The sequence below is a fragment of the Larimichthys crocea genome, chromosome XVII, assembly GCF_000972845.2.
Source record: "Larimichthys crocea isolate SSNF chromosome XVII, L_crocea_2.0, whole genome shotgun sequence".
Lineage (NCBI taxonomy): Eukaryota > Metazoa > Chordata > Actinopteri > Sciaenidae > Larimichthys > Larimichthys crocea.
Genome location: NC_040027.1, coordinates 1,368,128 through 1,393,508, shown reverse-complemented (window position 1 = coordinate 1,393,508; position 25,381 = coordinate 1,368,128). Strand labels below are relative to the sequence as shown.

Sequence of the window (25,381 nt, the reverse complement as noted above, 5' to 3'; positions counted from 1 at the left end):
GATGGACTCTCATTTTCAGTATAATACAGACACTTCACTACGTACTTTTTATTGTTTATCTTTCTATTTATAACATTTATTTTCTTTTAAGTAAATGTGAATGTAAAAAAATACATTTTTTAAAATAAAATAATATAGATATAAATAAATAATAAGTCTCCTTATTTAGCATGTATAAGCTTATTTAGCAGTTTAAAACATGTTGTTGTGGAGGCTGGTGTATAAACAGATAATTCATGACAATATGATATATAAAACATGTAATAATATAAAGTGTGATTTCTTTGGGTTATCATTGCTGCCAAATAATGTACATTAATTAAATCAAAAAACTGAAGATGTCCTCATAGATGCTTGTAAAAACTGTGTTTTGATTCAACGTCATTCTGGCAACCTGGTCTACCTTAACTGTCAGTGTGTGTCTGTGGAGGAAAGAGGTGGCATCTGGCGCTCTCGTGGGGGGCCACAGTGCCAGATGACACCGCACAGTATACTGATACCGAAGCCCTTTGATAACTGTGATGACAGATTTGTGATAAATATCACATGAGAGAAGGGAAAAAAGAGACAGTATTTAGAAAAAATACATTTATATATGATGTCTTCTTATGTTTGTGGTCTTGGTCCTACAGTATTACCAACCATGTTGTACTGAGTGAACACAATTTACACAAAAATAAAAAAAAAGCTTTTGAAAAAACACTGGCATGGATGACAAAAATACTATTTGTAGTTAGATGTAAGCAAGCCATACATTAATAACTAGTATTAGGTAATAACTACATTATTAAATGGCACTAAAAGTCAGTATCTTTATAATTAATATACTTTTCCTGGAAAGAGCTTTGTTACCACTTGCTGCTCAAGTGCTGCATGCATGTTGTCGTGCATTTTAGGTGTTAAAAATCACTTTCACTTTTGTTTAACTAATGCAATATACTTTTGATCAGTTGGGGGGAAAACCTGTTAAACTTGCTAAACAACAAATGAAACAACTACACTTTGTCTACTTTAAATTAATACTTCCCTTTATATGCCACTTTTTACTTTTACTTTTACTCCAACACACTTCAGAGGTAAATATTGTGCTACATGATACCTTTGAACTTATAACACAAAGTTCTGGCCATGTTTGTGTTTCTATTACTCTACAGGAAAAAATTACAACCTGAAAATGGATGACGGTGGCTGACTGAGTAAGTCTCTCCTATTTCTCAGAACTTCTGCAAACAGTAGTCATTAAACTCAACAGGAAATCCTTCCTGACAGACAACTAAGGGTTGCTAAAAGATACATCATGACAGGACAAGTGAGCTTCCTTGTCATTTATCTGGAAGTGAATCAGAGGGATGACGCATTACACAACACTTAGAAAACACATAAGGGGAGGAGTCGTATCATGGAGGGCAAAAGTGAATCAGTACTACGTAGCCACACTGCAGCTCGCCCGACTGCTTCACAATACATACAAAGATGAGAAATGGGAGAGGCGGAAGATGTGGTTGCCAAAGGGCTGTATATATCCAGTGCAACAATGGAAATGACATTCCTCCTTAATGACCTCCTGAGGGTTAACCAACGAAGAAGAAGATATAAGAAAGAGCTCCTCCTACTCCTCGCGCTATAATGGTCATCATTTATGGCACACTAGTGGTAACTGGTGCAGATTCTGAAAACAGAGATCATAGCTATATATATATATATAAAAGAAAATATATAACATGCAGACCGGTTATTTATTGTTTTATTTATTTTTTGTAAGCTATCAAAATGAGCCTACAAATTGTTGTTATGTAAAGACAAATCACACAGTCAAATCATTCCAAAATTAGAGATTTCTGGTTTGACTTGATCTAAAATACAATACAACAAGCTCAAACTCTAAAATCAACATAAGTTCTTATATACAGTACATGTACTTCTGTTTATGGTTTAAACTGAGCTATTAGCCAGAGCTGCTTACATCAGAAAACAGTGAACAACAAAGTAAAATAAAAATAAAAATAGATTGATGGTGTTCATAAGGCTTGCCACTTTGGTCATCTTTTCAAATAATAATAATCAGATGTTAAATAAACAGGATGCCAAGGTAGCATTATAATTAATGAAACTCACTGGCAACATAACAACTGCTACTATATTTAGCACCCGTTTTAATTATAGCATGTAAAGATATGAAATATGTTGATGAAACTAAACCATTGACACCCAGTGAAAACTATTCAGTCCTGGGCAGGGCACATGTAAAAACTGTAATCTGATACCACGTTTCATCACTTGGTTTCCTGGCCTTTTCTCTTCTATTTTGCCCACAGCCCAAAACAGTGTTCAGTATTGATTGTATAAACCCTTCTGTTTCAGTAAAATGAGGGCAAGACCCCTCTATGAACATCAGAGGGCACTATTTCATTGCAAAGAAAATGAAAATAGTTTTTCAAGCCTGAATCCACAAGATGGCAGTGTTTAACTAAATGTTCTGCTTTAAGTTAGAGGCAATGAGACATTTACAGGATGTGGCATGCAAGACGTGCCAGCAGATGAGCCATGCCCTTTGGAAAGCAATCACAGATGGCATTACAAACAATGTCAACACAGTTCCTCAAATGTTATTTCATGTTCGATCAGACTGACAGAGATAATGGAGAGTTACTGTGACAAAGTGATGAGATGCCATAACCCCAGCATCCTACACCCATATTTGTGAATTAACATGAATTAGGTGGATATGCTCTAAATACCAAGTTAGCAAGATGCTGGGGAAAGCCAATACATCAGCGTAAACCCTTAATTACACATCAGCAGTGTTTACTTAGAGCTTGGCTGATGGATTTTAACTTGACAGTATTTATTGACGGATGTCGATGCTCCAATTAGCTTCTTGTATTCATGTGTTTTTAATTCATGTCTGGCATTCATCAATTCTTATTGTCTTTGGAAGATAATGCATATATTTCGAGTGCAAACACAAACAAAAACATAGCTTGTACATGCAGAACAACACTTTTTATCTGCAGCTATAACACGCAGAGAAGCAGAGAACCATAATTAAACATCGATCAGGCATCCATTTGACAGCTTAAGAGTGGCCTGTCAAATTGTCGCTAGCAGACCACTCCTACGGCTCGCCCTTGTGATTTAAATCGATATCACACTGCCGACGAGGTGACGGAAAAAAGGCAAACTTCAGTGAAATGTCTTTTGTCTCTATGTACCAAAAAGAAGAAGACTGCAAATAGAATATCAGATGGATCTGATAGAACCTGACAGGCATACCTTTGATATGAAAGCTGCCTCTCCCATACAAACACACACGCAATCACATTACATCAGGATCAAACAAGAGACACGATCCCTGAAAGCTATTTCAATATCATTTCTAAAAAGGGAGAAGGAGTAAGAGACAGACTGAGTTCAGAGGGACAGCTGATAGAGAGTAAGTACAAGATGAAGGCTGACAAAGGATAGTCAAATGTCAAACAGAAATAAGAAATAGTTTCATGTAGGAATCAAAATTCTAACCATCTCCAATCTTGAATCAATTCAGAAATTTCACAAATCCATGCTAACATTATAATCATACAAAAGACATGACCTTGAACTGCTGGTGCCAACCATTATCCTAAGAAATATCATCCTAACCAACCTGCCATGTGACTGATGATTCTCTAAAGGTTTCTAGCTCACTCGCTGTCCGCACAATATACCTTATTAAGTGACTCGGGTCAGATGTTATCCAACCACAATAAATATAGCTTAATATAGAATCAATATATGGCTGAGTTCAGGTAGCGAAATCAGGAGTATATCAGGAGAGAACAGTTTGAATGTCTCTCAGGACCAAGCAAGTCTGATTGCCTTTGACTTTGGCCCAGACTCTTGTCCTGTTTACTGCTACATTTATGAGAAGTGTTGACTAAAATCTGTTACAATGTTATCCATAAACATATGAAAGAAATATAAACCATACAAGCTAATGTCTGCTGCTTTGTCTTGTATCATTCACAGACCTATACAGAGATATTTGTTGTATTTTCCTCACTCACACACACACTCACACACGCACGCACACAACAAATTGGCAAGCTAGGCTTTATATCAGGTAACAACGGCTTCCTTCCCGCTTTAGGTCAAGAGTGGCAGGGCATCCCTTAGTTTAAACATTTATTTATTCAACCCTCCACTTAATAAGGAGTGTCCTCCACAGATGCAAATATGACTTCATGTGGAGTGACACTTGGCAGTGAAGTGAAGGAGAAGGACCCTGTTTGAGGAAACTCTCCAGTCACTTTAATAGTACCGCTGACGATGATGTCAGCCCGGTGACAGGATCAGGTGCATTTTTGTTATCGCCAAGATCAAACTTTTTTACTTTAGATTACATCGCACAGTGGGCATCACAAACATACACAAAGACACACAGATCTCTGAGGTCTGACTTCAGGAGAGCATCACTCCAAACTCCAAAACATCACTGATGTGATCTTTGCTTCTTCCCTTAATAGGTCCCTCATAACTTCCAGTGGCTTCATTCAAAGTGACAGAAGAGAAGAGAAAGTAGCCTCCATATCTGAGTGATTGACTGAGGTGTAGAGAAAAGGTATGAAGGTATGATAAGGGAAGAGATGAGGTCAAAAAGGAGACAATAAGCTCTTATCTACCAGCTGCCACATTCGATTTTCAGATAGGAGAATTTCAGTGTGTCTTGCTGGTCTTACCACAACATAGCCCCTCTCTCTCTCTCTGAATAAATCTAATTCCCCTCTCTGAAAAAGAGGGCACAGCAGTCAGTCCCCCTGTGATTAACCTAATCCCCTGATCGCAGAGCAGCGCTGCTCTCAGTGCCAGCACCATACCGTATTTGACGTCAGCAGCACCCGTGTTAAGATGACCAGGGGGCATATCCGAAAAAAATGTGTGAATTTTAAGCAGTGCGGTGTGTAACAACATTTCTAAACCTGTACTAGCAGCGAAAGCTAGAAAAGCAAGAGCTCACAAAGATGGATCAACAGTACAGCGTAGCTTGATGATGTGAGTGAACCCTGCAAGCTCACCGAAAGGGCAAACATTCAGTTATCTCTAATGGTCACTAAATACCTCCAAAAACAGGCTGTTTTTACATGTTATGTGGAGGCGATGGACATGTTGGAGGTTGTTATGACTCAGCTGGACTAAGTAACAAAAAGTAAAGATCTGTGGTGTAAGTATTTCAGCAAAAATCGGCTTAAAATATCAAAAGTAAAAGCACTCATTCTGTCTCTGTTTTAATATATATGAGGTTTTCAGATTAATGTTACTGTTGCATTAATGTGGACGTTGCATTTCACTGCTGTAGAGTATGTGCTCATGTTAACTACTTTGTATACTGTTGGGTAGTTTGAGTCATCAAACCATCTTCCTTAACCGTTTGTCTTTATCAGTGTTGCAGGGCTGACATTAGACCAGCTTGGACAAGCATTGGACAAGCAGCAGGGTACACCGTACAATTTAGAGTCAGCAATTTAAGCCTGTATGTCTTTGGACTGTGGGAAGAAGCCGGAGTAACATGCATCATATACTACAGTATAAGATCATTATGTTTGTAGTGTCACTGTCCTGTCCTTACTCTAAAAAAAAATAGTTAAAAAATATTTTTTTGATGAGAAAGTCAACCCTGTTTTCAGCTTTGTGAAAATGTATTACAACTAATACAAGAGTACATGTACCTTGAATTTATACTCAAGTACAGTATTTGATTTAATGTACTTAGTAAGATCCCACCACCGGTAATGATTAGGTAATTACCTTTAATCTTAAATTAATTAGTAAAGGAGGATAATTAGCCTTTCTGTGTGTAATATCTAATGAGTAAATGGTAAATTGTTTTTCTTCTACATTGTTGTGTTTTCTGGATATAAATGTGTTTCTTGTTTGGTACCAGAGCAATGCTTGGATTTAATATTCTACTGCCTGCGGGCCATTTTTCTCCGTACAAGTGGCATCTGTTCCTGCTCCGTCAAAATAAAAACAACATTCACTCACACAATGGAGCTGACATCACTTCCTCAGTTGTCAAACTCAATTATTTAGAGCAACTACGTATATAGTGCAAAGGGAACCCAGCACATACGTCACTGCTGTATTTCAAAGACACACACACATATTATATTATAGTCTATCATCTGGGAGTGTGTGCGTGCCCGTTCTGTTTTGTTTTCACACAGTTTTTCCAACGTTTTCAGTCAATGACGTGCATGCATGTGCGTGTTGTGGTGAAGATATTTAAGTCTAAGGACAGAGTGGATAGTGTTTTGGGGTTAGAGGGCTTGATCCTAACATAAGAACGGGGAATCAGGTAACAAGATCCTCATGTGCCAAGTTTTCTCTCGCAGGCTCTTTCCTTCCTACTTCTAAACGTAGCACCTTTTTATCTGCTCCATCTCCCAACTGTCAGGCTACAGGATCCGTAGGAGTGTAATCCACAAAGTGGTTCAAAACAATGATTCACTTCAGGTTCACAGATCAAGGAGAGTGAATGAGAGAATGTTCGCAAAATCACTAAACCAGCAGCTCTGCACACTTAAACTGCTCCGAACATGCATGGGAGGTTCTTATTTAAACCAGCACGTAAACTCAACTTGGAATAGACTTTTTTTTTAACAAAAGTACATAGTTTCATGTCAAACTACTTCAGTGTATCAATGCAGAGCGTTAATTCTGATGGATGAGTTGCATAAAATTGAATTGGGTCCCTTTGAAATTCTCTGAGAGGACATGTATTTCTTGCTGATGAAATCCTATACTATCACATTTCACTTAGACAACCTGAGCAGCAGAAACACACCTACTGTAGAGTTTAGGCCAGCTTATAGTATTTCCAGACAAAGTATCAAAATGGAGAACAGTTTAGGTTTTGTTATTTAGACCCCCATTTAGTACTATAAACCAAACTATGGAGAGAATATGGTGTAATTAAAGTGTAGATGTACAGTAATGTGAGTTGACACAGGAGGATGGAGAGAGTGGAAAAGAGAGACAGCGAGAGTTAACACAGAGAAAAATAAAAAAAGGACAATCATCACACCATGGCTGTCCTCTCCTCCCGTGCACCAAGGTGATTTTCTTCCAGCTAAAAGTCTTATCAGCAATTTCCAGCAGCAATCTACACAAAGTACACCACTGAGCTTCCACTACAAAGGACTGAGTCTAATGAGAATGACACACGGTGTCCTCACACAGAAATTCCGTATGGTTACATGCACATCAAGCAAACGCATACATACAGTACATCAGCACAGGGCAAACAGTCTAATTACTCAACCGTCTCCTACAAATTATATTTATATACGACTAATTTACAACAGCAAATATGTTTGGAAAGAAATGTAATGTCATGCAGATTACATTTTCTGTTAATGAGGAAAATATGTTAATTAGTCAGTCTAATCTGGCAAGTACAGAAATGTTGATACTGGATGTATCAGTAAAATGTAGATCTACTCATAATGACTACTGCATTATTAAACATTCTGGTTATGTTTTGGCATTCACAGCGTGAGGTTAAGGTTAGACAGTTTAACATTTAACTGACATCTATCTATCATTCACTAAACTTAACCGGATTACTTTTAATGCCTAAACCACAGATGAAACTCAGGAAACCTCGTCTCCTGTGTCAAGGTTATACGCTTTGTATGCCCACCAACCTGAGCACGTCGCTGCAATTCTGGTGACGTACATAAAAACAAGAAATCGTTCAGGAACGGCTGCCTCTGATCATAATCCAGGCAGAGAATATGTTTGTCACTACAATGTCACTGGGAAAAGAATTAGTGATATATAAAGCTAATTTCTAGGAGACATATAATTGACACAAAACCAAACACACAACCACACCGTGAAGAGTAACAAAAACAAAGCTTGGTCCCCCCCTTCGTCTTCATCTTCAACATACCAAACCCAGGAGTGACGACGAAAGCAGAAAGGGCTGATGGGAAGTTCCAGACTGGATGACGTCGTCATCATCTTGGTTACCCCTTGTGATCAAAAATCTATTGTGTTTCTTTTTTGTTTAATGTTCTCAGCAAGTCTCAACTTAATAACTTACTTGATTTGATTCATAGATGATGAAAGTGCAAGACTGGTATTACTGAACCAGTCTTCTTAAGAAGAAGCCGACACACACGCGTCGCATCCTGGAATCCCACTGTGGATCGTCTTAGGACAGTTTCAGAAATTCACCAAGATAATCTTGGCATCCATCACTTAATATTGCTCTCAGTTTTAATAAAGCAACGGGTGGTAGCTCAGACGGGCCACAGAAAATCACCCTTCATATTCTTTCAGGTAAGTGCAGGTTGGCAGTTTTCAGCAAATAGTATGCGACAGAAAGTGAGTTCCAGCCAAATTAGAAACAATCCTCATTCTGTCATTCAGTAAGGAGCAGAATGTTTGCAGCGCTGCACAAAACCTCTCAAAGTCCTTGTAACTAAAAGCCAGCACTGAAAAAAAGAAAACTACAGAATACTACAATCAGAAAAACAAACAGAAAAATGAAAATGTGCTACAAAAACACTTATAATCCTCCGTCCCGGTGTTGATCACAGCATCTGTTCCATGCCAGTTTCCCTCAGAGCGTCCAGAGCCATGTACCGCGTCGCTGCCTGTCCCTGTCCTGCTGAAATTGACGCTGATCCTCTCTCGACTCTCTACCTCAGTTCAGGTCTGCTGGACCACGTACAGGTCACATTTCATGGATGATCTTTGATCCCCCAGCCCAGAGTAACCAAAGTATATGTTTTCATGACAACTGCGAAACAATCTGGCTTTCTGTCCATCAAATTATCCCAACTGAACTTTTTTGATCAAATATGAAGAAAGAATTGAATTTTTTAAATTCAGCTAATGGTCTTGTTTCCTCAGAACCTGTCTAATTACTAGTAGCCTGTCCCCTTCCTACGTCTTTCTCTACTCCAACTACATGTCAAACCAAGATAACAACAACAACTTCAGTCTAATCTGGAACAATATAAAACACAAGATGCCAGACTCGATATCGATAGCATAGATAAGCCTTAATGTTGTGACAAGCTGCTTTATACAGACGTTTCTTATCTGTTTCTGTAAAAAGATCAAGAATGCATCATCAATTTTTTAATGGCTGCAACTGTATAGGCCTTCACCTACAGTACCTATCTCACCTCCACAGTCAACTGCACTCCTATTGTCAGTGACAATTTCAGTTGTGATCTTTCCATTCAAAAAAACAGCCCAGCAGTAAAGTACTTTGGCAACAACATGCAAGAAGAATTGTATTCTCATTGGTTTTCCTTCTCATATTACTCGACCACTTCCTTCATAGCACTCTCTGTGTCACAACAGCCATGTTTGTCTCACTGTACGTGCTGATTGTACCTACACGGGGTCTGATTACACAGAGCAGCGGCACACGGTGCGAGGCGATAAGGACTACAGCAACGACTCCACATCGAGACACACAATCCCCGCTTTTCAAGGCGACGCACACATCGAGAACTGTGCGTTTCAAAAAGCCAACACTACTGGCTGATGTGCAGCTTGACACTCGAGACTGAGTGTATCAGGTAGCATTCAGCAAACACAAACAACTGCAGCTGAATATAAAATCTGTTTGCACTCGTCCATTCAAAGTGCCTCTATAAACAGCATGCGAAACTGCCTAGCAACAAGTGGGTTTGAAAGCGCTTGACTCATGGCTCTGTGTGGTCGGCAATTGTTAATTTTGACACCTGGTACTTTTTCACTGCATGTATGGTGGGCTCAGGAAATGGTTCTTTCAGAGGATTTCAAAGGACACAGGAGGAAATGCTTTTCATTGGATGAACTGATGGATCAAGTTTATGAATTTATATTGGACAAACTGAAGGTTTCAAACAATGATAACATTGATTTGATTAGAGATACACTGTCATTAATCTCCCAGCTTTGCATCAAGCAAATCATGAATTATTGAATAGTCAGCTGTCAGTCAAGTGCTTGGACTGAAGCATGTTGTTTTATCTGAGAGAGGGCAGTGTATCCAACCTTTGATTCTTAAACTCTCACATTCCAAATAAATGAGAACATTCAGTCCATTATTTGGATTTTTTTACACATGCACATTTGTTTCCAAGACTGAAGCAGCATCATAAATTTCCAACAGACTAAACACTTGAGACCAAAAGAAAGATGAAAGAAATGGATGATTTCATTTCCTCATACCATTTCAACCCAATGTTTAACACTTTTCATATGAAAATCAAAATCAAATGTTAAAAGTTTACTGGCACTGCTAAACCCACTGAGAATCAACATCCAACACTACAGACTTATGTATGTTTAGTTTCTACATAACATAAACTTGCAACATGAATCACAGTCAGCTGTTTATAGCAGACAAACAGACTGATCATCAAGAAAGAGCAGAAAGCTCAAGTAAACTTGAGGCTGGTGAAGAAATTCAAGGATGTAGCAGCTTAAAAGCTTGTTTACAAAGGAAGTGATTCAGTCATCCTTGTGTTGTAATGAATACAGCTGTCCACAGGCTGCACGAGGGAGTTATACATGTGAAGCTGCATCCAAAATTGCTGCACTTCAACTCTAGTTTCTTTTACTTCACATGAGTTACGCAAGCACAGAGTTTAAACCTTAAACCTGGTCAATACTGGACTCATTAGGTGGCTAGAAACAAAACTCCAAGGAGCTGATAGTGTTTCTCTGTGTCTATTTAATGTGTAAGTAGGTAATTAACATTCTGGCTCCAACAACTTGTTTCTATGGGTTTGTTTTGGAGTATTTCTACCGCCTAGTGGCCACAAACAGATGCAGCTCTTAATAATCTGATAACTCTGAATTTCTGATCTTTAGTCTGAGAATTAAATCTGAGCTATATCTAATTATTTCCATTAGCCAAATATTTTATGAGATGTCTAAACTTGAACCCTAACTTCTTTGCAGTGAATAGTTACATTTGATTTGTGATTTATGAAGTTTAGAGGTCTCATCTTGTATCACAAACTGATGTAAAACCCTAAAAATGATTTTATTTATTTTCTTGTTGCTGAAAGCTGTTCCTCCTGTGTAATGAACAACTCACAGATGGAGTGTGAGTCAAAGTTCAGCTAACTCATAGGCACACATGTAGTCACACACATGGCCAGACAACGACTCATCCTGAAACAAACACAGGCAATAGCAGAAAACATTACTCAGCCTGAATATCCTACAACAATACAGCATACAGACAAAAACACGCACCGACTTAAAATACACCTCTGCTGAGAAATTCTTCAATCACACCAACACGAGAGAGAGGGAATAACTCAGACAAAAGCACTGAGGTGAGAGACATTTCCATGGCAACCACGTTCGTAAGCCTGACTCCACCAATGAGCTTTAACCTTACAGTATACCCAGGGATTCATAATATACCCGAGGCCACAATAGTGTTATAATAATAGTTTTCTCTTACTATAGCTGACTAAAAATAGAAAATCTTTTTATGTGTTTGATCTGATTTTAATTTTATTTCACAGTGTGTGCTGGTATATTGTGTTTGTGACACGTTGTGCATTTTCTTTCTGTGATAGACATAATGTGATTAGTATGGACCTCTCATCCTTTTCATAAGCTTACTAGAATTGCACATCAGTGCCGATTCTCCATATGACTGAGGTGGATGGAGTTTTTCACAAAAGCCAAAGGTCTTCTATGGCAGAAAAAAAAACACCTGGACCATCCTGAAGCCTAAGTCTGCCCAGCAACACATATGGGAAAGTTGAAGGCTTGGCCGTGAATGATACACATCTCTAAATATACCGCATATACACAATATATGTCTAATATAAAGCAAGTTGGGTATTATTACACCAGAACAATAGTTTATAAAACACCCAAAGCAGCTGGATTACTAAATTACCGTAAACCACATTTCAGGAGTCCATGTTGGCTTAAAGAGAAAGAGGGGGGATTCGGTCAGGCAAAAGACAAACCAGACAAAGTGCTGTGATAGGGGATTAAATGGTAGAGAAAGGAGCATGAATGACTTATTGGCTGAAAGGCGGACAAGGCAGGCGAAAAGAGGAGAAGAGAACTTCTAGCTCAAATAAGATCACCATGGCTTTTGCAAGTTGGACTCTGATGTTTTTTGATTTATTCAATATTAAATTAGACTGATATAACAGAGGCATTCATTCCCACTGTGTACTTACAGTCACTTGTGTACCACTAGCCTACATTTTTCTACATATTTATTCATATTACATTAAAAGATAGCTGTAAACACAGAATACTGTCAGAGAAAATCAGAGCATGTTTCAGCACTTCAAAGAGAGAGATTTGAAGAAATTCTCTATTCAACAGCACATCCAGTAATGTAATGGTGGCCATGACTGTGGGTCACATATTTAGTCTAAAAAAAAAAGCAGATTTTTGCTGTGTAATATTTAACACCAGAAAACACATTCACGTTTTTATTTCTATCTCAATAAAAGCGTGTTAAGTTTTTAAAGTAAATTTAATCAAGGTAATTTTTACTATCTGAGCAAATATAACTGCAGAGTAAATCAAGCGAGGGTATTTAAATACAAGCAGTATGTATTAATGTGGAAATTAGCTGCTCTTCCAGTTAAGATTTTTTTTTAGGATATGAGACTCCCTTCGTATTACGGCTGTCAGAGCAAATACTGCAGAATCAAAGGGGAAAAGGGGAAAAAAAAAGATGCTGCTCAGCTTGCTGCCACCGCTTCTGCTGCCAATGCATGTCACGGCCCACCACCACCACCCCCCGCATCGACCTGTGGGCTCTGTTTCTTCATGGTTCCCCACAGGGTGCTGCATTGATCTCACTCTGCTCTCACTTTGGCTGGCTTTAAATTATGCTTGGCAGGGAGCGACACGAAACCTTTAGCCTCGACACCAAAAACTAAATCTATACTCTCATTCCTTACCAATTAAAATGCTATTGGTCAATATGTGACATGGCTGATTTCAATGCATTTAATGTGGAACATTAAGGTAAAACACAGGAACACAGCTTAATCCGGCCTAAAAGCCACTACTTCTTATTGATCTTCCTTTTTTCGCATGATGCAAATAAAGACGGTTAAAAAAGGATTAAGCTTTAATTATACTTAGATATTAGGGACATGTCTAATTATTTGAGTACAGAGTAATATAATATTCCAGTTGAGAGCTATATGTCTTTGTCTATGATAGCTCTGTACCGGAATCACACTAAAGACCTGCTGGATTATGTCTTTGACACACAAACCAGACATAAAGCGCACATAGGTCACCACTGACATCGCCACAAATCACATAATAATGTAGAATGCAATTATCACCGTGTTCCTGTGTAGGTCTGTGCCTGTCTCACCATCTTTGAATGTGTTTGTGCACGATGTTAGATACCAAGTGTGTGTGTGTCAGTCCATCTGCCATAGGCATGAAAAAAATGGGTGAGAAAAAAAACCCAAATGACTTGAAGAAAAAGAGGAGAAACAGAGATGGAAAGGAGATACTGGAAGCCATTTGAAGCTCAGCTTTGTTGAAAGCGTCGGCCATGGCAACCAGGCAGCGATGTTTGCTAGTAACTGCGTGCGTCATGCTGTCACACGCGGACACACGCACACACCTTGTGAGAAAGCACACTTCTGTTGTTGCTTTCCCTCTTTTTGCTTTGTGTAAGAAACAGCTTTTTGTCATTTTAATTGGGCTGATCTCGTCCTCATTTTATTTTCCATGTGTCTTCTTTTTGTCAGCCTAACATTTTTGCTTCAGTCCAATGTTGTTTATCCTATCTTATTTCCCTCTCATGCTGTTCTATAATCTCACTTTCTATCATTATATCTCAAGTATCAGTTGGTGCATTCGTTCTTTGTAAGAAGCCCTGCTCCTTACCTGCGTCTATCTTTGCCTCAAGGATGAACAATATATCATGTGATGTCTTCCAACCAGGACTCTTAGCCTATTTCTGTCTCATCTGAGTTTGTCTCCCACAAATAAGAGCTAAATGAGCCACCTGGGATTTTGCTTCCTTCTCCCGAGTTCTTCCTATGGAGGTGTTGTTTACTCTGTCTGAATTGAAAGAAGAAACAGCACGAAGTGTCACAATGATCTGAGACGACATGGCATGTATATGCAAAACTGCATTCTTGACATTTTCACATCATCATCTGGACTCAGCTGTCTCTCTTTAATTGCTCTCTCTCTTTTCCATCCATCCATCAATCCATCAATCCGTCCATCTATTCATTTTATAAACCAGCTTACCTTGTGTAATGCTGAGAGGGCTGGAGCTGATTCCAGCATGCACTGGAGAAGAGTCTAATACACAAACAACACATTCACACTCGTATTCACACCTGCGGACAATTTGGAAGTTTCACAGTCAGCTGGAGCCTCCTTTCCTGGACCCTAGTATGAGCTTTCCCAGGGAGGCTGAGCAGTGTGATACTCTGATAATTGGAGCACACCCTCCAGTCCTCTTTTAAAAGTTGGGAACCACTGGGATAGTAGGAGCTGCACTTCATTCCACCACCTCATTTCAGCTTCGCACATCTTACCAAACACAAAAAGGTCTGCACTCATTAAAGTGGTTGAAAAACTCAAACAGTTTTGATTCTATTTTATTAGCAAAGGTTAATAAAAACAGATCTGAAGCACTCTCACTGTGCTACAATATCTTCATTTCACGATAAATTTCATCCACCTATGGTGTCTTGCCATTGCAGAGGTTTTGGACTACATCAGGTTCCATTCACTTCCATTCGAAATATAGGCCTGGCATCCACTGAGCCTTTAAAATGCCTCCTCCTCAGTTGGATGAAAATATGACAGTGATATTCAGGAATTCCTTGTTGCACTGCATGACAGTATCTCCATTCAAGCAGTTTCCCATTGCCGAGAACAGCATGGGCAACACGCTGCCTCTTTTTCCCAAGCCTTTCTACATGGCCACATCAAACTTAACCAATAAACAGATGTAGTCCTTCAGTCTTCCTGAAATCTTTCAGGACTCCACCAGTCTGATATCTTCCTTCTTGGGTTCTCAGGTTGCCACCACCAACAGTCACCAACAATCTCTTGACCACAACTCTAAGTCGCCACATCCTCAATAGAAACATAGTCTACTCAGATTTCATGAAATCCTCCTAAACTGGGAGTTGAAGATCTTGCAGATAGGCCACCTTTAGGCAGATAGTTCATTCTGCATGTTTGGCTTCAGTGTTTTTGCTCCGGGATGATCCTCCATCACCTGATCCATCTCATCACGAGTAAGGGGCCCTGTGCTGAACACTGTGTCCCTTATGTATGGATGCATGACACGTACAAAAGTCAGAGAAGACAAATACTAACAACACAACAAACAACGAATACAAATACAAACAACACAACTCAAATACAGATTAAATAAAACTAAAAGTACTTTTGCTCATCTCAGCTGTAAGAGGACTTATTTCATCCAAATAAGAAAGTTTCACAGTGACCAGAAATGTTTTTGCAAGACTAGATCATACATTAGCCTACAAGAGTCTAGGCCAGAAGATCCAATTAGAGAGATGTGTGCTATGGCCAATTTCTGGAACAGTCTCCCCTGGAGGTGCCAGGTTATCCTGTGTCATGCACCAGTGACATCACTGGTGGCACCACTGTAAAGGGAACTATGTGTGTTTGCGTGTACTTCCTGTGCACGGGGGCGGGGGGAGCTCTCCTCTTTCTATCTGTCCTTTGTGTAGCCTGGTCCCCACAGGACTTAAGGCGTATGAAGGCAGACTCACATTCTCACCCCCTGCAGGTGCGCGAGCGCACACACACACACACACACACCGTACTGTCTGCAACCTGAGTCTGGGAATCAGATTCCAGCCTCTCCTCTACACACACAAACACACACACACACACACACACAAACACACACACACATACCTGGTCTCTCTATCAAACACACACACATACAGGGGCCTCTATCACACAATAGGCCTGAGAAGCATTGACAGAGAGCCATATAATTTATATGACACCAGAACCACATGGGAGCAAACTAGAGTAAAACCTACGTCATACTGGTTTACAAATGACAAAGAAAGGCCAGTCTTTTAGCAGCATCAGCACACTGGAGAACAGGCCTCTTTCTCTTCTTTCACCACTCCTCTGCTCTGCTCATCCTCCACCTCTCCATTTCTCATACTCCTTCCTGCACTCTCATCCACTCTTCTCATGGCTCGTCTCCGTCACTCAATCATCTACTCTGTCCTCTCATCTTACCCTCCAGGACTTTTTTTTGCTGTATTATTTAATAGGGAAGAGTGCTTTTGTTTGTGCAAGTTTTCAGTAACTGTACACTGCAGAAAGAAAGAGCAAAAGTGGCACCGAAGGCCAAAAGTTGAGAGCTTTAGACGCAGCGGCTACTGGTAGCCAGTATGACTGCGGAAGAACTTTTTACCATGCTGTCCTGTCTTATGCAAAATAACTTGCTTTATGCCAGAATCGTTGGCTCTGATCCTGGTTTGCTCACAGTGCAACACACTGCAGGTGTCTCAACCATATGGAGTCTCCATTCACACTTACTCATCCTTAAGACAAGTGGAGGCTGGTAGAGAAGATGTCCAATGAGCCCAGTGGTGGAGAGGCTATTTGTTGGTGCTTGTAGGTCTGTATACTTGCAACAGCAAGGAATTGGTGTTCTGAAGAGATCAGGAAATGAAAAGAGGGAAAGAGAAAAGGGATGGGAAAGACATGGAGAGGAGAGAAAAGAGAATGGATTCAGGGAGATGAAATGTGTTAGTAAATGCATAAAAAAGGACACAAAGGAGCACCAGACAAGCACAGATAGTAAAGAGATCCAGAAAAAACAGAGGAAAAGAGAAGATCGTACACCCTCTTCATTTAACCTCATCCAGCTGACTCACTCACTGCAGAGCGCCCACCGAGCTGAGCCACCTCTGGTCTGCCCTGCCTTCATTTCACAACATGGGCTGTGATAAATTATCAAACAAGCACAGTCACACTCGCTACGGCAGCTGTGAGTCTGCCACTGCCACCGCTGCCTAACAAGACAAAATTGATGCAGTCGCAGTCACATGCTTATGTGACACGATGCATCAGCATGTCGCAGAGCTGACTGAGCTTTCTAAGCTTGCACATAAATTTCAGAGGGTTTTTATTTTGAGAAAGTTTCTATTTGGGTATCAACAACAAAACGTTATTCATAAGACAAACTACGTCCTGTGCAAAACCATATCTAAAAGCATTTAATAGTAGTCAAAATACATACTTTTTTTTCATGATTCATAGTAAAATTGTTGTTCAAATGCTGGCTTGGTAATGTACGTGTGATGAATCTAAGACTATTTTATAACAAAGTGGTAGAAGATTAAAAATGCCCTATCACTTATAATCTACTGATAGTAATGATACAATGTCCACATGTTAATAGATACAAAGCTTTGAGGCATAACAGACACAAAAAACTTTCTCTCTTCATTTGATGATGCCATGGGCTCTACTGAATTATCCATCACGCACAGCTTCATCCAGTCACAGTACAGTACCTACAACAGCACTTAGTTTAGAACAAAAGCAGCAGCATAACAAGGTTGAATTTATGCACTCGCTGTCGCTTAAAATCCATAGTGCAGTGGGGTAGACAGTGTAATTCTCAGACGACTTGTGTGGCATAATGCAGCAGACTCCATCACACAAAAAGCAATTTAAATGACTGTACAAGTGCTCTTTTCTCTGTAGCCTCAGAGCTTTAATGAGCCACAGAGATAAAGTAGTACTAGATTAATGACCCAAAGAACCAAACTCCTGCCATGGGATTCACAGTGTGTAAGACAATCAACACTCCTCGTTAATAACCACACAACTCCTTTAGGCACTAGCTACTATGCCTAAACACTACAAATCAAGCCCTCTTCATGCTTGATTTGTTCCACTTAAGCAGAAGGAAGAGCTAAAGAAAACGGCAAGAGTGCTTTTAATGCAGTTCAACAGGGACCGAAAACATGTTTTGTCACTTTAGAACTTCTTTCAAATCTCTAAAAAAAAAAAAAAAACTCTGGTGATGTGCCTCAAGCGTGTAACTATAAAAGAAGAGGAAGTGACAACAGGGGATGTACTAAAAAAGATGTGACTATAGCACCACGTTTCGTAAGGTGAACACAATTTATCCAACTGGCAGCGGCACCATGTCTCACTGCATCTCACCGGGCTCACTGTCACCTGCATCCATGACTTAAAGAGAGTAAAGGAAATAAGAAGGGTAGGTTGAAAATGGCCTTTATCTGCTTTGAGGGTGTTTGATTTGATTATCTAAGTGTGGACCTCTGAAAAGCTGGCTTTTACAAGGCCGAAAAGGCAACATCCAGCGGCACTTCATTGGATTTGAAGGTCGGTTAAGCGTTTCTAGGTAATGTGATTCTAATCCAATATACTTCTTTTCAAATTCAGCGAATATCTCCGTCTGCTAGCTTTCTGTGTGCACGCTGAAAAAAAGATATGGTAGTTTTTACACAGCACACAAACAAAAAAATAGCACTACCTTATTATTCCATCCATTATTTGTTTCAGGCAACATTAAATCACTTGTCCACAGACACATTCAGATTACATTCTAGTTTTCTCTCGTTGTTGTGATGTTGTGATAATAGGAGAGTTGTGTGTATCGCTGTGTGTTGGCTCTTGGAAACCAATCGTCCTCTCTGTATGTTTGCTACAGAGCAACTTTAGTGACAGTATGCAAACACAAACGCAGCTTAGGTTGAATACATCTCCTGTTGTGTCATTGTTTGCACTATATCATGGTATTTGGATATTGGACTGGTTTTGGATTCCTCCAGAATCTCTTACTGCACCTTAAATAGCGACTTTATCGGCCTGTTAGGGGAAAACTGAAGTAAATCTGTCAAAAGCAAAACCAGGATTGACATAAACCTGAATTATTTTGTCAATTCTGTGTATTCCCAAAAAATGAAAGGAGGAATAAAGTAGATTTGGATGAGAGTGGAGAAAAAGTACATGCCCATCATACTCGTGCACAAAGAATAATTTTGGTTGTTTACAACTTGGGACTTATTTCCATGGTTTAGGCCATAATTCCTTCAGTAATAATAATAAAATGGTTTGAGTGCAGAGCAAAGACACTTGAAAAGGAAAGTCCTTATCATTATGTACAATTCTCCTTTCAGACAACAAGTGGTTTCTGTCTGACCTTATATTTACCTTCTTCTAGCAATAATGTAGTCTTCCCAGGTCTCAGCAATTACCTTGGTCAGTACAAGAGAAATTATAACCAACCATGCAAAAATAAGCTGGAACTATCCTTCAATGTATGTATTTATGATTGCAAATATATAATATATAATATTAAGACATTTAAAAGCAGGATTTAGAATAAGCATATTTATAAGCAGCCATATCTTCATCAAAAATACATTTCATGAGTCATTGGTACTGCAGGTGGTTGGCAGGCGTCTTCGTGCACATGTGAATCAGACAAGACAGAATCTAGAGTCTTGAAATGTTCCACGCTGGTGATGGAGCATAAGGAATACGTGCACCAGCACAGACGGTCTTACAGACTACCATCTTCACTGCTTTACAAGATTCAGTTAGGTATTTGTCACTTTCTAAAAAAAAAAGAAAAAAAGAAACGTTTCAGACTGAACACAAGCCAGAGGCAAGTGGGTATATTACTGTCTGCTGCTGCCACAAATGCAGCACCCAGACTGTGTGAGAGGTTTGTGATGACAGATGAAGTCAGGCAGATAACACCTCTGGGACATATTTAGGTGATGAAAATGACAACAGTAAACAAGTCTGTAATTAAAAGCTCATCTCTTTTTGTCTCCCTGGTGGCAGGAAGTGGATAGCTTTCTCCACAAGTCAGGATGATTTACCCTAAGAGCTACAAAGCCACCAACATTTCCAGCTATTCATAGCAGATGAGAGGAAGTCTTTGTTGTTTATTGCATCATCCACTGTGCTAAATTTGTCTTCTGCACCTTAGATCGATTCGTCTGAGATTTGAAGTTGCCGATTGTTGTTTCTCTTCTGCCGATGTGGTCTACATGGTGTCACAAGTTGAGTTTGAACATCGTGAGAAAGCGAGCTTGATTTGAAGCCTTTTTACTGTAGCAAAAAGACAACATGACTAATCTAATTCCTGCTGGAGTTGGCATCATCATGGTCATCACCCTCACTATAATGGCCCTCATCACTGACCTCAAATCATTACCGCTATTGTCATTATTAACAATCATTAGAGCTATTAAGACTGTTCAGAGTCACTGGCATTTATCATCTGCGTCCTCTCCAGTTTCATCACCCTCAACAGTTGCTGCAAGTTGATGAGCAAGAGGTGTGAGAAGAGTCAGTGAGATTAATGTGTTCATGAGAAGCAGTGTGTGTGATTCGTGTGCTCTGTGTTCCAGAGGGGTCTGTTATTTTTGCTCGACACTCTCTCGCCTGGACTCCTTACAAGGAGCACTGCAAGGACGTTGGCAGATGGCGAGTGTTGGCAGGGGCTCGGCCCCCGATGTCCACACACAGGCTGCCAGCATGCAGAGCAGCACACAGCCACAGGGAGGCTTTTTAGGCCACACACATTTGACACAAGTTGCTGGCAAACAGGTCAACCTTAAACACGCTGCAGGGGCAATTATAAACACATGCAGACACACACTGATTACTACACACGTAGACAGACTGTATAGTGGCCAAGACTTGCAGTGATATAATTCATTTTGGGCCTGGTGTGACTTTTCTAGGCCAGTAGTTATAAAAGTGGAGCCTAAGATCCCCCAGGGGTACATGGAGGGAGAGAGGTGCTCCAACAAAATAAGCAATACTCTACTGAAGTTAAATTCACTATTTCAAAGTAAAGAAAGAACTCATTTATTGTTGCCGGATGCCAAACTAACTCACAAGCCAAAAATTAATCTCCTCAAGCATTTAGAATGTTGTCAAGTGGAACATCCTGTCCAAATACTGCAACATGTTTGTCTGTTCTCAAGTGGAACAACAGATATATTGGAAATAATTCTCACAACATAAATATGAGTTATTGTTGAATTTTCCAGTAGTAGAATTAATAATTTATCATCAGCAAAATGTATTAAAGTGTCAAAAACTAAAGTACTTATGCTGAGTATCCTTAAGCGTTGTATTTCTTTGATTTCATTTGTGATATATTCATGTGTAAATGGAATTGTAATTACCTGGTATAACTGGCTGAGGTTAAGCTACTACTTTATATATTATTTGGTAGTTTAATCTATAACAAAGCCTCATACTTTTCTAAACTGATCAGATGTTTTGTATTAACAATCCTAAACTATAGCAGTAAAATAGAAGTATTGAAGTACAAGTATGACGGCATAAAATGCATAATTTCTTACTTCTCTTCTGGAAAATGTCAATATTTCCAGGTGTATATATGAGCAAAACCATAAATATTCACCTGAAATCTGTTCTGATCTGACTTAAAATGACCCATTACAATGTCCAACCAATCATTTTGTTGCTTTGGAGACAGCAGGATAAGGAACAAGGGCCAAACTACCGAGAGCCAATTCAATTTCCCATGATGATCAAAGAGTCAGAAGATTGCTATTGAGGGCCAGCAGGAAATTGTGTTGTGTGTGTGTGTGTGTGTGTGTGTGTGTGTGTGTGTGTGTCTATATGGTTCGTCAAGAAAATGAATAACTTAGCAGGATGTGACTCTGTGTTTGGATTATGTCAGATTAATTTTCAATTAGCTTCCTGGATTTGTATCAGCAAGTTTGGAAATTAATTTTCTTCTTGCTTGACAGTGCGGCATGTTGGTTGTTAATTTGTGTTGGTAACTTTCTTCTTCTGGGCTGACATCATACTTCTGCACACAAACCAATGAATATCAAGACAAACATGTTGCTGCCGAAGGACAAAATAACAGCCGAAAATCCAGTACAACAAAAATAGTGCTGATGGGAGATGAGTTCTTCCAAAGTGCACACATTGAATCAATATGACTAAACCTGCCTTTCCACTGAGTGGATTTACAAAGCGCTAACATACACAGCAAACTGAGAGAAATAACTCCGATGAATGAAAAGCCCTGTACTGCTATGGAAAGCATCCTCACTTTTTCAACAAATCCTCTTTGAAGAGGAGCTACAGGGTAGCAGAGAGAAGGTTTTAAAAAAATATTAACTTTATTGATCACCAAGGTTCAATCCAGGGGCGATTCGTATGAAAAATAAATGAAGCTGTAACATCATAATCATGGTGTAATCGAATATGGAGGAACTGACTCAGAGTGACCCAGACTGACTGCTTAATGGGATGAAACTTCAAATTAATGCCACTGATCTGTGTGGCCATGTGGAATTATTCAGTAATACCTTTTAGTTTCAGTGCCTTGCTTTACAAACAATCAGCTGTTGGTTCAGCATAAGAACCTCTAATCCTGGAAAGGGTACAGAACAACATCTAGAACTGTGAGACTACACCTGACAACCTGTTATCACGATACATCACCCGTCATCGGGTTACCCCCACATACTCAATGTTAACACCGCCGTTAACAGAAGAAGCCCCTCCTGCTTCTTTTGTTACCATGGACACCAATCAGTAGCCTCAATGGACAAAATAAAAAAATGAAAGACAGTGCCACCCTTGGCATTCTTTACGAACACACACTGTTCAGAAGGTCACCAGGACGACCGTGAGCAGTGTTGAAACCATCAGCCCCCTCACCTTCATCCCATCACTGCCTCCTTGGTAATCACACACATCACTTACATGTCACCTGTCACACTGAGAGACAGGGAGGGATGGTGAAGAGAGGCAGAGGGTATGTCTGTGTGTGTGTGTAGGTGTAGGTGTAGGTGTGTATATTTGTGTGTGTGTGTGTGTGCGTCTGTGTTCGAGGAAATGGCTCCTGACAAAATACTTTGTCATATATTCAGAAATATATGGTTATGTTATGGAAAATGACTCCCTGGCTACATTTTATGTCATTATGCTCCACCCCAACCCTTGGGGGACACACAGTGACAGAGTGCTTAGTGTTTAAAGCGTCTATAGCCCCTGTGTGTCACAACCAAGCCTCCATCAAGACCACTCAGGACTAGCCATGACCAATTTTATGCCTCATTAACACACACACACACGCGCACACAGAACATGATATGTCTTCGAATATACTGTGGCGAGTGCATACAGATGAAGATGCAAACATGGTGCACAGGCACACAGATCTCTTGATACCGATTATGATAAACAAACAGTAACAGCTGATAGCAATCTGTTACCACTGCTCTGTATCCTGCGCTGAACTGACTGGGATCTTTGTTTTATAACGTTACGTGACCCAGTGTGTCATGTGTTAATGTTCATATACTAACATTCTTTAGTTGTGTTTGCAAAGTCATTATCGTTATAATAATACTACCATGAAGTACAGCCTGACTGATTCTGGATTTATAGTTTATAGTTTTTTTTGCAAAGATCCCTCAAATGTGTTTAATTAAAGACTTGACAAAGAGAAGATATTGTTGAGTTTAACAATAAACCTTATTGTCCAAAATAGCATTAGTGAAACAGTGAAATTACTAATACACATAACTATAGATAAAAACACAAATAGAACTTAATTACTTGATCTAAATGACAACCTACACATGGATACATATATATGTATCTGTGATAGGTCAATATCGGGCAATAAAGCCAGCCTACATATATATTAGTCCAGTGTTTTTCAATCCTGGTCCTCGGGGAACCCTGCACTCCATGTTTTAGATGTTTCCTCCTCCACCAAACCTGATTCAAATGATCGGCTCATCATCAAGCTATGCAGTGGCCTGATAAGGAGCCACTTATTTGAATCAGGTGTGTTGAAAAACACTGTGTTAGTCATGCTATATTATTACGTCATTATCTCAATATGTATATGGGTATTTTCTGATATTGTGTTCTAATATTAGGCATTACATGAGACCAAACTCTTCATACATGTGAAACAAAAACTGTATTAAAAGCTTCAGCGTGTACAGTGTAGATAGTGTGTAGTGGCATCTAGTGGTGAGGTTGTGGATTGAAACCAACTAAATACACCTTCTCTAACCCTTCTAAGTGTGTAGCAGAATTTACTGTGGCGTAAAGTGGTGAAACTCGGCTAACTTTATAGAAGAGGACTTATGTTTCTCACATCCATTTGTTACGTTATCTAGCCAGCTAGTACAGTCAGTAACATAGCACATTTCACGTATCGGTTTTAAATTAAAAGGCTAGCTTTTCAGTTGTAGTTCCCAGGAAAGCTTTTATTGTGAAACATTTGCAGGGTCGTGTTGTAGAAAATGTTGCAAATCCACTCTTATTCATGGCTTTCATTACGTTCCATTCAGGAGCGGCTGAGTCACGTACAACACCTAGTGGTAAAATTCAGTATTAACAGTCTGGTCCAGTCTTTGGCTTAATATAATTGGTAATTAAATTGGTTTACATCAGCACAAACCTATTAGTTTGTGCTGATGTAAACCAATTATAAGAAATATGAGATAGCCCAGCTATGCAGCAGATTAAGTAAAATTGTGCCACATATTGTGTACTGAGTAAACATTCATGCCGGTATTAGCTTCTGATGTGAGCAGGATGGAAAATCAGGAGGCTACTTTGTCACACACACACACACCAGCGTCAATATATTATACACACACAGACAGACGTAATTACAGAACATTACAGACACACAATGTGACAAAGTATTTGCATATCTCACAAATACTTTGTCACATAATAAACACACACAAACCATTAATCCTTCCACGGCTTAGAGAAGGTCATGTGTGTGTTCATGTACTAAAGCAGCAGGCGCACGTCACCTGCTGATAATACCGCACCCAACGACTTTACATTAGCCAAATCCCAGCAACATCCTGCGTCACTGCTGCCGGAGGATGCAAATTCACTCATCATTACATAAAAACACATGCAGAGAGAGGTAGGGAGGCAGACAGGGAGTGTCCTTGTGAATTTCTTTATACAGTAAAACTGAAACTATAGCCCAAACGGCCCCCAAAAAACTGGGCCAGACGGACAAGGGGAGCTGGGGAAGGAGAATGGTTGTCATAGATGGATAGCTCTGTGTGTGTGTTAGTGTGTCTGTGTGTGCGAGTGTTGATGTTATCAGTCCTGCTGTACATCCAACGCAGATTTATGCAGTTAATATTATAGTAGTAGGTGACTGTCACATAACGCATCATTCTAATCTCTGCTGTAGCCAGGTTTCTAGTAAGACAGTGAACTGTGTGATTTCCATATATTATGTAAACAGGACGCTGGCCTTTTAGCAACAGCTGGCAGCAGTGCTCTTTGCATGTATTAAGCTTATACAATCAAG

General features: G+C 39.6%; 1 protein-coding gene across 2 annotated transcripts in view; it reads right to left on the bottom strand.

The window, feature by feature from the left end:
* pde4ba (phosphodiesterase 4B, cAMP-specific a) overlaps window positions 1-25,381 on the bottom strand; it is a 160,065-nt gene that overhangs the window by 71,672 nt on the left and 63,012 nt on the right. The window lies entirely within an intron of this gene.